Consider the following 16,116-nt stretch of genomic DNA (forward strand, 5'->3'; position numbering starts at 1 on the left):
GTCGTGTCTGCCTTCGTAAGGGACTTGAGGTGAGTTTAGTACATTTTGAGTTACAACTCTTGATTTTTCAAATTCGAATAACAAACGTCAAAGACTGTTTATGAAGACTTACCAGTCCCCGCATTGCAGAAGAAGGAACAACGTGCTCGGGTCAAGAGTCATTAACCACTACGTTCTCTCCTTTAATTTTTTTCTGCTTGTATAACAATCATCGAGCTCCTGGTAAGTCTGTAACGTCTGAAGCCACATACAAGTGGAATATGTATAAGGTGAAGTGTCAGAGGAGCGCTGCAGAGCGATTTCCTACAGCGTTTACCCATAATGCCTCGCGCGGCCCAGTGTCAGGGCCAAGGATGGTGGCGCGAATGTAGGCCAGCTGGCTTCAGTCTCGTTGTAGCTGTGGCAGTTGACGGACCTGCTCGTTCTCGCTCTCTCCTGTGGGGTTACTTATATTATTATTACTACTGCTACTGCTGTTATTGGCTGTGGGCTCTCTGCTGCGTATCTGTCGTCACTGTGTAACCCGACGCTACAGAAAGCTACATTTCGAGGGCCTGCAGTGTGGCTGTTTTGTGGATCTATTGCTCGACTTCGGCACCACTTGATGTTATCACGTCCTGTGAACAGTGGAGTGTTACCCAGTGCTGTGTTCACATCTCTCTATATCTAAGCCCTAGGTGAGTGTGATGAGAAAGTGCTTGTCAGCTTTTTATTTTTTCTTTATTTTTGGTGGTGGTAGTGGCTTACAGCGTCCAAAGCAAGACGTTATTCCAGATGAAGAAAAATCGTATGTTGTGAGTGGTTGACCACGATCTTTGGAGATAAGAGAAGATAGGATTGCTTCTAAGCTGTTCTTCAGACATGTGTTCTCTGTGAGAGAAGAAAGACGTGACAGGTCGCAGTCAAGAAACCGTAGTGTTTGGCGAGGTCAAGCATGTACAGGTCGTGCACCGGGCGAGGTCACAGGTGTCATGCTGACTGAGGTGCGGCAACGAGCGGCCAGCAAGCGGAGGGAAGGAAGAAAAATACTATGGATGGAGCAAGGAGTTCATGCTAGCTGGCGAGGTCGAGGCGCCCGGCCCGTCAGGTTACTCGGGTACGCTGAACGGTACAACCAACGGGACGCTGATAAAAAAACGATGGAATAGCAATGAATGAACCGGCGCTTGTTTTCCTCCGTGTCTTGGTCATTTCCCACAAACAGCTTGGACACCTGGTTTTACCCCCTTACCATCCGAAAATACCCGCATGCCCCAGGCAACCGCGACAAGGTGTATAATCGCGGTCTCAGGTCGACCCAGGTTGCTAACGGTATACCCAAACGCTATAGAAGTGACTTGTGTCTTAATGTAACGTCAAACTTCGTCTAACTTTTCAAACGGTCTCATATTTCTTTATCAGAATGTGTAAATGTAAACCACTAAAGTGTTCATCATTGTTCAGTCTTGTTATCTACCCCACTGGGAAAATAAGAGAGGAAAAACAAGGCGCGTGAAGCGGAGTGAAACAAACGAAACACGGTGGAAAACAGTTACCGTAGCCGAGAGCCGCTAACCTAGCGGTCCCAAGGACTTTGTCCCGCCACCTGTACCACGGTGATCACTCGATGTTTTATTGGATGCTTTTAATACTTGTTTCTCTCTAGTTTGAGGTGTTCGTTAGAATTGATTGTTTATGTGTAGATATTCTGTATTCGTCGCCGGTAGGAAATCAATTCATGCAGTCTTTTGATAGAAGAAAACGAGAAGATGAACAAGTGTCTGGGGGGAAGGGGAGGGGGTGGATGTTCGTCCCTCCCCCACCCTCACCGGTCACAGCCTCAGGCAACACCCGGGATAACAACACCACCGACACTTACTTCCTCTCCTTACTTACATTATTTTAATGTATGCATGCTTTGTACATATACATTTTGAACAATGCATCGCCAGAGTTAAGAACTCGGTGCTTCACTGTTTCATCGTACTATCGACGTTGCTTCAAAGTGTGTACTAAATCATTTAGTTATTGCGACTCTGGCAACCCCACGTGAGGTACTGAACGATACATCTATCGATTTAGTTTTCCAGTCAAAAATAATGAATTTTCGACTCTATTTGCGACCTAGTGCTGCCCATCTTGATAAGGAATTAAAAATCGACGGTCCTCCTGCTTCTAAAATTAGCCACAGAAAGTTAAAAAAATATATAATTAAACTATAGATAATGTACACACTTTGAAGTAACTTACCCAACAATCTTCTTCGTTTTAACTCCACCTATATGATGACTTAAAAAAAAAAAAAAAAAAAAAACACCGTAACAAGTAAACAATTCAGCCTTGTCAAGACCCCCCCACACACATTGCAGGAAAAGAAACATGCAATAATGTTTATGAAACGTGTAAACATCTGGGGAAGAATTATGGGCCAGAGGTCTTTTCTAAGTGGGTGCGTGGGTCCGTGAGAGAGCTCGACGGTCCGCAGGTAGTGATCCGAAGCTATCTATGTCAGTGGGTTAGCCGACATGACAAGAACATTGACGCTATATTTGTATTATAAGCACTGGGCTTTTGTTTTTTGTTTTGAGGGTGCTCCTTTTGAGTGAATATTATCCTGTTATGTGTCATGTTCATGCACGTGAGGGTCTATCGCCAACATAGTCAGTTAAGGAATAGGAATGGATATGTTTGAGACATTTGATGCATACGAAGGTAGTGGGTATGTTTTGCCTCCGGAGGTGCGCTCGCTCCAGCCTGTGTTGCCGGGCGGTTGAGACACGAACTACTGGAGCAGGACTTCTTTTATAAACTCCTGTGAATCAGCATTTTCTTTTGTATTAGAAATTTGTTCTTGCAATACATACGTTGTGTTCTTTAATGGCGCTGTGTTGTGACACAGTAATGCTTGGTCCTGCAACTTTTATTCACGATAGTTAGCTTGGAAGAGTAGTGGTTATGATGATAATAGGAGTAATTATGATATATTTTTTCTTTATTATCATTATTACGGCTACCAGCACAGCAATAGCAGTTGTAACTCCCATTATTTCATTATTCATGGACATCACAGATGAAAATGATGGTAGTGGTAATAACAGTGATACATACTATATATTCAGTTATGGTGATAAACCTGTTACAACTGATGATATGAACGCTAATCATAGTCATTGCACCATTATCAGTAACATCGTCATTGCCATCAAAACATATTATTTGCTATATAAAATGCATTGATAATATATCTGTAGTATTGATACTGCATTACTTATAACGTTAAGATACCATATTACTGCATAGGTTTAAAGAAATATTTTATTTGTGACCAGTACATGTTTGTAGTAACATGGACCCCAATGTAATGTGACAAAAAGTCCGCAGTTTGTGAAGTCAAAATCCGTCCCTCACAAACTGTATTGTGAGGGATACGGCAAGGGAGGCCATTCATGGTATTTGATCTTATCATCTCATTATCACGTGATATAAGGAAGAACTTCAATCTTTATGCAGCATATTGCAACAGAAGGACAACTAGTCATCTTATTTTCTTGAGTATATATATATATATATATATATATATATATATATATATAATATATTCATATGAATACATGTATATGTGTGTGTATGTATATATATATATATATATATATATATATATATATATATATATATATATATATATATATATATATATATATGTGTGTGTGTGTGTGTGCGTGTGTGTTTGTTTGTGTGTGTGTGTTTGTGTGTGTGTATATATGTATATATATGTATATATGTATATATATATATATATATATATATATATATATATATATATATATATATATATACACACGTGAATATCTTGCATCATCATCATAACAGATCCAGAGCTTTACATAAACATTGTTATTAGGGACCGCCCGGTTTCCCTCACAAGGGCCGTGGTCCCTGAAATCCCTCGACCAGGGGCGTGTGGCAGTTGAGGCAGGCTTCCCCAGACTTTCTCCTGCGCATCTCAGCATCTGCCCAATTACGAATTCCATCTCCGGCAGACGTATGATAATCGGATATGACTAATTATGTCCTGTAGCAATTGATTTTGTTTATTCTCTTCGCAATAATAGTCAGTTGATGTAATTTATCTTTGCGTTTGTTTACGATTTTTTTTCGAATCTGTGTAGTGTGAGGGTCGCTCAAGTCTTATATGGATTGCTAAAGAGGGAAGGGAGGAAATACACCTTGTCTGGGAGCGCTGGAGCGCGCGCGCTTCCAAGAAGGGTGAACGTAAATGTGTCCTCACGTCCGCCTAATAACAGGTCAAAACTGCGTGGTTGAGGAACAGAGGTCGTAAGTCATCCAATGCACGCTGCCACCATCGCCACGCTCATCGTATCGGGCGACAGCTACAACCGCCGCAAAGCAGCTGTCATGATATTTAGATAATAATGCCAGCGCAGGTCACAGTTCTTGTACAGGAAATCCTTGGTTTGATATTAGAATATCGCCGAGGGATTCCCCGGTGGCATAATGCTGTGGGCACATGGCTCTCTCCAGCCAGTGTCGAGTCATGCAAACATGCGCACGCATACACATACACACACGCACAAGCACACATACACACACACACACACACACATACATATGTATATATATATATATATATATATATATATATATATATATATACACTACTCACTCACTCATATATATAACGCACACATTTTTAAACACACACACACATACACACACTCACTCACACTCACTCATTTCGTAACGTACACATTTTTAAACCAGCTAATTGCCGAGGACGCGCACGTGAGAAAACCCATTAGGAATGCTAATTTTCTTGAACATAAGGACGATATTGAGGGAGATAATACTGTATTTAATCGTAATTCCTTGAAACTACATTTGCTAGGCAGTATAATCGTTAACATTTTTAGCTGCTATATTCGTTAACTTTTACTGCTATCACTACTACTACCATTACTACTATTACTATTCTCACTACTTTCATACCATTATTCTTTTGCAATAATAGCGTACATTACCTCCACTAGCGCTATTGTCATCACACAGCCATCACAAAGGCAAAGGAAGGGTAGTAAGGCAAGCAAAGGTTTAGGGCGCGGTCACCCCACTTCACGCTCGCTGCACCAGGCTCAAGAAGCGAGTGGGCGTGGTCAGGAGGAAGGGGGCGGGGTCAGAGGTTGGTTACGGGGACAGGTTGTAAAGGGGGCAGAGAAGGAGGGGGGAGGGGAGGGGGAAGGGCGGGCGGAGGGCGAGGGTGGAGGAAGAGCAGGAGGGTCGAGGATGGGGGGGAGGGGGTAGTGGGAAGGAAGAGCTGGTGGGGTGTGGGAGTAAAGTGTGGCTTAGGAGAAGGGTGGGGTGGAGGGCTGGATTGGGGTTGAGGGTGGTGGGGGTTAGGGAAGTTTGACCCTCAGCAGGAGGGAAGCATGACCCAAGTGGTAAGGGGAGAGGGGAGTCCAAAATCGTTTTATGAGTCCACGAGTCCTAATTGAGTTTTCCAATTATTTGAAGAAAAAAAAAGTATAATATCACGTTATTGGATAAGTGAGATAAAATAATTTATTGTGATAAGGAATACAGGTTTTACAGGCAAACAACATTTTATGAATCTTTTTATAATATAACGGATTCTGAAGACGCAGCTTAAATCGTTACTTAACAGTGCGTTGAAATCTCACCAAGGTAGAAATCTACAGTTAGGAAATTACTAAATTAATTTCATGATATAACTACTATTTATAAATAACAAGTCAACGACTACAATATATGGTGAAAGAGTAAATACAATATGACTGAAGTTATTCTATAGTTGCTTAGTTACATGTGGAGGGAGAAGGCGCCAAATAAGAACGCGCGTCCGGAACCATGCGCGCTGTCTTGCGGCCCGGGCATCGACGTCGGATAAGAACACCAACTCTTATGAACAATACAATCAATACCATCTCTATCAACTTCTATAGATAGTACTAATACTACAGAACAAAAAAGGAACGTTAAAATTACTAAATGAATATGGAAACCAAACCGTGGTATCGCATCGACGAAACCAAGAAGCAATGGTCAGAATACGGGAGGTAACCTACATGAGCGAACACGATCTAGGTCGCCCCGCACGGTTAGGCATGAGGCACCTACTCACCCTCCTCCTTTATTCTTCTCATTACCGCACTCACCAGCCCGCGGAGGAGAAAAATAAGGAACGGATGAATAATTGATATTCTAATGGCACGGATCTGCTTAGAGTCGCTTAATTTTCCCTTGAACCTTGGTGCATTTATACTTTATTTTACAATGCGCCGTGGAATGTGGAGGGTGTTGGCAGAAAGCCTTTTTCTTTTCGTTTCGTTTTCTTTCTTGCTGGTTTAAAGGGAAGTGCCGTTGGCCAACAGGAAAGGGAGGGAAGAACGGGACAGTTGGGGAAGTAAGCAGGAATCTGAGCAGGTTCCGCGATGACTTTTCACTTCTTTTATATTCAGATTGAAACGTAACCGCATTTTGGAACACCTACGGCAAATACCAGTACTGTTAGTCCTGTGTCTGTATGGTGCTTAGTTGGTCTATTCAGAATATTGTGATTGTATTGGATTTATTAGTACTATTTTAACGCACACATGCATAAATAGGTTAGAGAGAGAGAGAGAGAGAGAGAGAGAGAGAGAAACATAAGGAAAGAGAGAGAATGAAGACAAATTCACGTTCCACGCCAGGTTGTGGTCTCGGCCCACGCTGACACCATTCCGTCACCCCGTGACACCAGACTTTACCTGAAGCACCGCGACCATTAGGGCGGAAATTCAGCCTTAATGAGCAGGAAATTCGACCATGCCGCGTGGAGTCTAGAGGTTCCCACATTGTACGCCCAGTCCGCCAGCTGACCCTTCGCCGCCCTCGTGGTGCGGGCGCCTCGCGATCAAGTCCCTTCTCAAGATATTTGCAGAACAGGTCCTCCTTAGGGCATCTGGGTACCTTTGAGGGTCTTCATATGCAGCTCTTCCTCGTTGCGAGGGCCTCGTATTCAGGGCGCCCTTCGAGGTGACTTCCCATTTTCTTCGTTAGCTTCATTCTTCTTGACGGCGGAACGTGGGCGACTCTACTACAGATTTTCCACGTCATCGTTGCTTGGTTCGAGTGGTAGGCTTGTCCCTTACGATACATTTACGAGGCTCATGTGAAATGCATAGACAACGTCTTTGGAATATCGTGTTCTCTGGAGGATTTTATGGGGGAGCGGGCGGGGGGGGGGGATGTTTGTTTCAGAATGAAATGTGAAGCAGTATCATTTGGCCCTCGAATTTAGATTTTGTTTAATACATGAAAATTTAAGCCGCACAATAAAACTGAATTGTCTTTTGCTTAACAACTTCCTTTACAGAATAAGTAAGGTCAATTTCTAACTACCAGAGATTGCGAAATCAACCTTATATCCCTTGTCTGGAAGATCCATTATCGCTTGGCGACGAACACGAGCATCGAAGTTGGTCAGCCAAGCGCGGATTCGAAGCTTCGGAACCTGATACTTCTACCTTTTGGATTTTAAGGTCAAAGTCTCGAATCCGATTGAATTCTTCTCGTTTTTTTCTCTTTCTTCTGTCTCCTCTTGTGATCTTGTATTGTTCTCGTGGCCTTATTTTTCTTGTCGCAGATTAACTAGGTCGTTTCCGTGATAGAACATTTAAGTATAAGTTTCTTCCCTTCGAGTTATTTAAATATATATATATTATATTTATGCACTTCTGCATTAGAAATGGTGACCCCGATTTTAGATCATCAATTTTCAATGAGCTTCATCTGTCAGTCGCATCTGATCACCATATTTTGACAGTTTGGCGAACAAAAATACATTCACAAACAAAGACAAACTACCACTTAGAGCGCAACCTGACGACCTCCCTCGGAAAATAATAGACATAATCTCCCTACGACCTCGAGTGCTGCTTTAAACTGCTAATGCTCCTAATCACAAGCCGCTCCAAATATTTCCTGCACAACCAGAATACACGAACATTTTTTTTCTCTCTCTCTGCGGAATTATTATGCTTCCTAATTTCTGTAAACACGAAAAATTAGGCCAAACGATCCCTTTTCCTTCCGCCAAGGCACCTACTCCCACGAACCACTTCCGCGTGAGGAATGCCCAAAGAGAGAAACAGGGAAGGGAAGGAAGGCGAAGAGAACGAAACGAACAGAAAAGGGAGTGGAAGGAAGGTGTGTCTATCAATGTATGGACAATAGGTATTTTAATGTATAAGTACGATATATTCTCTGTTGCTTTCTTTGAAAGGGTAGTGATTCAAGGCGTGTTATCCATAACTATTGGCTTTATTGGTCATATTCATTTTGAAAATGAAATCGAAATGAGAACCATGTTATTTACTTAAATGATTATTTGAATAAGTCTCATTTCATGCTGCCTTTATCAAATACTGTTACCTCCCCAACCCTAGAATGCTTAAACTCCCACTATGTGTCCTTCCGCCTCTCTTTTAATTTGGTGTTTGGAGAAGGAGGACGTCTTAACACAGTGTCCTGGTGTCCTATTTACTTACCCACCCCCCTTAGAATACTTCCTGCTGGAGACACGCTTCCCCACGCCACCCCACCTGCTGTACCTTCCCCCTCCACCCCCACGCCCCTTCCCCTCATTCTCCACACGTGATGGGCTCTGGTACCAATGCCTTCATTCAGCCTTACTTCCTTCGGCCTTTCCTTTCCCCTTCTTTACATTACCATTAAACTCACACCCCCCGCCGTCCTTGCCACACACGTTCCCCGTACGCCTCTTTGTACTACAGCTAGCTGTGTCGCGCCGCTTAGTGATTGATCTCGTGTTTGTGTTCGCCTCCCGTCCTCTTCACATACACCTCTTCTTAATTTCTTTCTTCTCTTTTTCCTCCTTATACAGTTTCTTTCTTTTTCTCTCAAAACTACCTCCCTCTTTCACCCTTCCACCTTCTCCACCTTTAACCTCCCCTTCCCTCCCCCCTTCCCCTTCCTCCACTCTCAACCCCCTCCCCTTCCTCAATTCCTCTCCCGTCTCCTCTTCCCTTCCCCCCCGTCCCTTCTTCCCCCTCTCTGCTTCCCCCATCCGTCGTGGCTGGCCCTCCTCCCTCCATTGTTGACCGTTGTATCGACTCCACGATCTTCTTCAAAGCGGAGGTGCGGGGGTGGGGGTGGGATAGGGGGGTGGCATCCGGGAAGGCATATCTCGCTTCACCTTTATGATCAACAAGGACAAAAAATAACAAATACACGACGAAAAGGTGAATAGATAAAACGTGGAATGATAAGAAGAAAAGAAAGAGTAGGCAAAAAAAGACAATATTTTTACGGCCTGAATATTCGTTCTCCACCGTGAGTCTCCAGACCGTGAGACAATGTGTAGGTACCGGGGCGTGACCCTTCAGCCTCTCTCTCTCTCTCTATCTATCTCATACATATACTTACCTGCTTATATATATATATATATATATATATATATATATATATATATATATATATATATATGTGTGTGTGTGTGTGTGTGTGTGTGTGTGTGTGTGTGTGTGTGTGTGTGTATGTATGTATTTATTTATGTATGGATATACAAATGTTTATCAGCCTAACTTTTCCTGTTGGAAATATATATCTGCATTCTCCCCGTTCTAATGTGGCTATTTCAATCTCTCGATAACTTTTCTGTTTCGTTAAAATCATTATATCGTTTCTCCCTTTTTTCAAAATCTGATTCTTATTTTCATCCCCATTTTCTCTTCTCTCTCCCTCTCTCTCCGTTGACCGTTATGTCTCGCCTTCTTCGATTAGCTTAATTGGGGCCGGATTTCCTATTACTGTATTAAATCGTCTTTTCCTCATCCATATTGATTTTCTCTGTTTCTCCTATTTTGAATCATTATGCTGTCTTTGTGGTCCCGTTATCCGTTTGTTTCCTACACCCTCTTTGTTGTTAGCGCTTTATTATATATATATTTTTTTCTTATCATTTTTTTATCTTTGTTACTATCATACTCTTCCTCTTTTCTGTCTTTCACTTTTTTTACCTTCATCTTCCTATTTTTTTCTCTTCTGCATCTTCTGTTTTTTTTTTATAATTCCATTCTCTTCGATTCCTTTTTTCTCTTGATTTTTTTCCATTCTCTCTCTTCCTCCCCCCAATTCCTTTAGTTCTATTCTCCTTTCTATCTGTCTTCCTTCCCTCTACCTTTCGTACTCTTTTCATCTTTATCTCTCCTCTTCTATCGTTATCGCCCATCCTCTTCTACTTCCCTATATATCTCCTTCCTTCTCTCCTCTTTTCCTCCCACGCGGTCCAACGCGGAACTGTACTGCGCGCCAGGCCAGGCCGGGCCGGGCTGAGGTGAGGCGGGAGAGCTGGGCACGGCGAGGGAGCGGGCGAGGCTCGGCGACGTAAAGTGTTTGCCTAGTTTTTTTTTTTTTTTTTTTTTTTTTTTTTTTTTTTTTTTTTTTGGGGGGGGGTTATGTCTTGGAATAGCTTGTTGGGCTTTTAAGTATGGGGATACAGATGCGCAAACATACACACATGCACACACACACACACACACACACACACACACACGCACACGCACACGCACACGCACACGCACACGCACACGCACACGCACACGCACACGCACACGCATACACACACACATATATATGTGTGTGTGTGCATGTTGATTTTAGAATAAAACAAAAACTATAAAATTGAGTACACAGACGAAGAAGGAAAAGAAGCAAAAATATGAAAGCTCAACTTGACCACAACCTTGAACAAAATAAATGTATGAGACCCCCCTTAAGAGCCTGCAGGTGAGCTTGCTTACATACGCTCTGAGCAAAAGTCCATTGCCGCTCCTGCTCGCGAATTCCTAATGATTACGACATTTTTTTCTTTCTTTTCTTTTTCTACTCTGATATTTCAACAAATGGTTTAAGCAATCGTTTCCAGTTTGATAATAAAACATTTGAGATAGTGTTTGCAATCACTTGACATCTTAATCTTTCATAAAAACATCACTGCACGCGATGGCGTGCAGTGATGGCAATTGAATTTATCACGTGATTGGGATTTTAGCAATTCACCATTGGTCTTTAAACGGCCGACGAAACGCCAACAGAAAACGGAGCTCGGTTGGCGGGAATCCGAGAACGAGGTTACCGGCCGATGCCAAACGCTTCCATCCGGCCGCCTAAATTCGTTTATCATTCTCTTTTTTGTGGAGCTTCGCTTTGAATAATATTAATCATCTTGTATAAGCTGTACATAAACAAAAGCCGAGAGTTTTTTCTGGCAATGGGGTGGAAAAATACGCTGGAATAATAGGTTGGATTAAAAGACAATCTGGCTTCGTCACTCAAGGGGTCATTGCCTTCTGGATATTTGCTCCGACTTTTTGTGCAATGGCAGTTTTAGCGATTCTGGCCTTTGTTTTTTTTTTATTTAAAGATCTTTCTGAGTCGGCATTTTTGCGCAGAAAGATAAAATCAGTGTCTTATAGCAGCGTAATTATAAAAAAAAGACTGTTAGGGCAAATTTGCATTTTTAAGACTCGGTAGCTTTGCGATTTTGCACCGATAGAACATATCTTATGAAATGGTAATCAAAAGTATTGTCCAAAGTGTAGTCAAGACATTTTAATAAATTATATTTCACTTTGATTTTTTGCCATCAGGGGTCAGTATATTTTTTTCTCATGTGTGCCTAATGGCATAGCTTGTCGTTAACATTCATAGGTGAACAGGTGACCCAGGTGAGATGTGGCAGGCGGTTACAAATGGCATATGGTAATATCTTAGACCATGTACAAGGGTGATCATATAAGGTGCATGCAGCGAAAATTCAATGAAGCCAGTATTCTGTCTCATTTTTATGGTATTATGGCCTACCTATTTGATTGGAATGAGTAATTTTAATCTGCTATTGTTTGACCTTGCTTGAAAGCCTCTTTGGATTAATCAGTTTTAACCAAACATGATCCATCGTCATGTATAGATATGCCGGGAGATCTTCAGATATAAAAAATACTTGCCACGATGCTCTATTGCACAAAGAAATGCAATAAAAGTATAATATAAAATACATTAAACATGCGACAGCTTTGTTCTGCAGGTGGAGCTCAAGGCAACTGTACAGATATCACAGCGTAGATGGCGACGGCACAGATAACATGCATGGCCATGGCAACTATACAGATAGTGCCCACGACGGGGGTGCAGATGCAACGATGATATCCCAAAAGCTATTGTGCCTTGTTAGAGCGAGCAAGCGAGCGGGGTGTTAGTGCCCGACCAAGCAAAGTACCCGAACAACCTCTTTCAGCGACGACCCGGAGACCTGACGACCGCCGGCTGTTGCTCGATGCCAACACGTTCTGCAAATCTGCAACTAGCCAGTTTCGCTTCCTTTTTTAAATAAAAGATTATGACTTGCAAGGCTAATGTTGCAAGGAAGGTTACGAGCAAGCATGACCCATCTGCACACGGTTCCAGGTAGCACAAGGACCCGCCGATGTGTTGCGTGCGATGTTGCCCGATGTGTGTGCGAGTGCGTGGTGCGTCCTGTGCGTTCGCATAAAAGCCTTATTGTTGCAGGAAATAATGTTGTGTGATGATCATTGTGGAAGTGTATGTAGGCGGGGTGTTTTCCTTTTGTTCTTCCCCCCCCCCCCCCCCCCCTCTCTCTCTCTCTCTCTCTCTCTCTCTCTCTCTCTCTCTCTCTCTCTCTCTCTCTCTCTCTCTCTCTCTCTCTCTCTCTCTCTCTCTCTCTCTCTCTCTCTCTCTCTCTTTCTCTCTCCTCTCTCTTTCTCTCTCTCTCTCTCTCTCTCTCTTTCTTTCTCTCTCTCAATTCGCGTGTGCACATGTTAATGTTTTTGTGTGTATGTCAATAGTTGTGCGTGCTTGTGCGTCTGCTAGTGTCTGTGTGCATTATTACTGCACATGTAAGTGTATGTTAATTTGCGTTTGTGTGTATATATATGCGTATTTTTGTGTGAATTCACCCGTTTGTTCACATGACATGCATAAGTGTAGATAAAGTACTGCGTGACCTGCAACACACTCACACGGGCGCTCGACACTGTATTCACGAGTCACGCACTGAAAAAGAACAAAAAAGAAAGAAAGAAAAATGCTGACACATTGAAAAAAAGTACACAGAAGAAACAACGCATAAAAATACAGTGACGGCAAGAGGCAAGGTGTTCCCTCCCCCTCACCCCCTCTACCTCCCTCCCCACCATCTCCTTCCAATCCCCCCCCCACTATTCCCCACCACAAACCACACTGCCTGAGGCGCGTCATTGACACACTTACTGGGTGTGAGTGGTGGGGGCGGACAGGAGGAGGAGGGGGAGGCTAGGAGTAGTAGTAAGAGGAGTAAGAAGAGGAGGTGTGGGAGTATGGGGGAGGGGGAGAGGGAGAGGGAGGAGGAGGAGGAGGAGGAGTAGGAAGAGAAGGAGGGGTGGAGGTAGGAGGAGGAGTGGATGTAGGAGGAGGAGGAAGAGGAGAAGAAAAGTAAGGGGCGGGGAGGAGAAGAAAAGGGGGATTAATAAGAGAACAAGAATGGAGGATATTAGAAAAAGCCGATGAGAAGGAAAAAAGGGATTATGGAGAGGAAGATGGAAGCAGTAAACCAGCTTGGACACGGAGAAGATGAGGAAAGACGAGAAGACATTAAGGATGAAGGTGAAATTGGAAATGTGAGAACGGAGGAGAGAGAGAGAGAGAGAGAGAGAGGGGGGGAGGGTAAAGAGAGAAAGAGAGAGAAACAAGAGATAGAGACAAAGTGAGAACGAGAGAGAGAGGGAGACAGAGAGAGAGAGGGAGACAGACAGAGAGAGAGGGAGACAGAGAGAGAGAGGGGGGGGGGAGACAGAGAGAGAAAGAGAAAGAGAGAGAGAGAGAGAGAGAAAGAGAGAGAGAGAGAGAGGCGCAGGTGGGAGGAGGGGAAGAGAGGAATCGTCACTAGTCGTGACCGTCCGGTAAATTCTTCCCTCGCAGAATGTCAAGGATTCTTCCATCAAGGGGGGAGGGGGTAAGAAGGAGTAATGAGAACGGTAGGATGAGTAAAAAGGGGAAAGGTGAAGGGGAAGATGGGCAAAAGGGGAAAGCGGGAGTGGGGGGTGAGATTAGTTTTAAAAAGGTGGGAATGGGAACCGTGGATAAAGAGGGGGAAGTAAAAACAAGAGTAAAGAGGGAAAAGGGAGAAAAAGACATGAGTAAAAAAGGGGACATGAGATGAGTAAAAATGGAGGAGAGGATAGAGAGATGGGTAAGATGAGTAAACAGGGGGAAAGGGATGGGAAGATGGGTAGAATGAGGCAGATGGGAAAGGGGGGAGGACTGAGTCCATGATTACGATCTATTGTCATTATTATTCTCACAGATGACTCATTACCTCCCCCCCCCCAATCCTCATTTTCGAAGCCCTTCCCCACCCTCACTCCTAATATTCTAACCCATTCATTTTATCTCGCTATTATTCCGCTTTCGTTAGTGCCTTAGCCCTTTCTACGACCACCGTATTTCATAATGTGAGTCGTTGCGTCACTCTCTCTGCCTCGCCTCGCATTGTCCCTCGTACGACCACCGTCATTTTGCGGTCGACCTTAATACTATAGGAGAGGAAAAGGGTTTTTCATTTCTTTTATTTATTTATTGATTTATTTAATATTTTTGGGGGGAGGGGGCGTCAAAAAGTTAAGAATCAAACAAGCTTTTTTTTTCTTTCTCTATCATTTTTTTTCTCTTAGTGGCCTCAATACGTGTCTACGAGACTTCTTGTGCAACGCGAGACAAGGATGATAACCTCATCAACATACACATGTATATACATATATGTATATATGTAGATAAATAAGTAAATAAGTAATATATATATACATATATATGTATTTATACATACACACACACACACACACACACATATATATATATATATATATATATATATATATATATATATATATATACATATACATATACATATACATATACATATACATATACATACAGACATGTATACATATACATGTATATATATATATATAATATATATATGTGTGTGTGTGTGTGTGCTTGCGTGCGTGTGTGTGTGTGTGTGTGTGTGTGTGTGTGTGTGTGTGTGTGTGTGTGTGTGTGTGTGTGTATGGGGGTGGAAAGGAGGGGAGAGAGAGAGTGAGGAGACTTCGGGGAGACTAAATTGTGGGGTCTCGGGGATACCGAGGTGGGGGAGGGATTGTCTTGGCTGCCACTTAACCTCCACCACAAAGACAAATGCTACACGATTTTTAAAAATGTATTTATGATAGCCATTGTCGTCGCCTATTCTTATTTGCTGCTTAATATTCAGTTTGTCTTGACGGATGCGAAACTCACAAAAGGAAGACTCTCTCTCTCTATCTATCTATCTCTAACTGCTCGCCCCGTCTCTCGTTTTACCCAACAGCCCTCCCTCTCCACCTCTCCCTGTCCCCATCCCTCTCCCTTCTGCCGCCACTCCAACAGCCAATCACCTTTAGAGTTGCACAATAGTACATCATTATGGTAGTTTACACGTGGTTTGCACCCCCCACCCCCCACCCGTCCACACAACACACATTTACTTTACCTCCCAACCCCGCACCGTGGAGGGGGAGGTAAGACGTGAGGCATTGGGGTGTGGGGGATGTGGACGTGTGTGGGACGAGGGGGTGCGGGGGACGAGAGGAGGGGGAAGGAGCTCAAGGTAACGTGGGAACGAGTCATCGCTGTCATGATGGTCTCAACCTTCCATCCGCCATCTTAACCATTATGATTTTTGCTTCTAGTCTTGTTCACTGCGTGTCTGACTGGAGGTCACGTGACCTCGTGTGTGAGTGCGTACATATGTGTGTGTGTGTTGATGTGCTTTTGTTGAATGTTTTTGTAAATGTATATTCGTGTCTGTCTATGCCTGTATGTTTGCTTGTTTTTTTCCTCAATTGTCTGTTTAAAACTTAATTGTCGCGCATTTGCAACTGTGCGTTTATTTTACCGATAGGCATCTTTATACACATTATTTTATCGTGTATGTATGTGTCTACGTGAGTATGTATAATTTCCAATGAAAGAGCGTGCGCTCTTCTGCATATACATTGTTTTATC

At 43.1% G+C, this 16,116-nt stretch overlaps 1 protein-coding gene across 4 annotated transcripts in view; it reads left to right on the forward strand.

The window, feature by feature from the left end:
• Positions 1-386: 386 nt before the first annotated feature.
• The window catches only part of LOC122244999 (uncharacterized), a 43,745-nt gene continuing 28,015 nt past the window's right edge, over positions 387-16,116 (forward strand). For all 4 annotated transcript variants that reach the window (XM_086538876.1, XM_086538877.1, XM_086538873.1 and 1 more), the window contains exon 1: positions 387-677. The gene's annotated coding sequence lies outside the window, so the exon portion shown is untranslated. The remainder of the gene's footprint in view (positions 678-16,116) is intronic.

The sequence above is a fragment of the Penaeus japonicus genome, unplaced genomic scaffold (genome assembly GCF_977035675.1).
Source record: "Penaeus japonicus unplaced genomic scaffold, GWHDUDI00000001_assembly GWHDUDI00000001, whole genome shotgun sequence".
Lineage (NCBI taxonomy): Eukaryota > Metazoa > Arthropoda > Malacostraca > Decapoda > Penaeidae > Penaeus > Penaeus japonicus.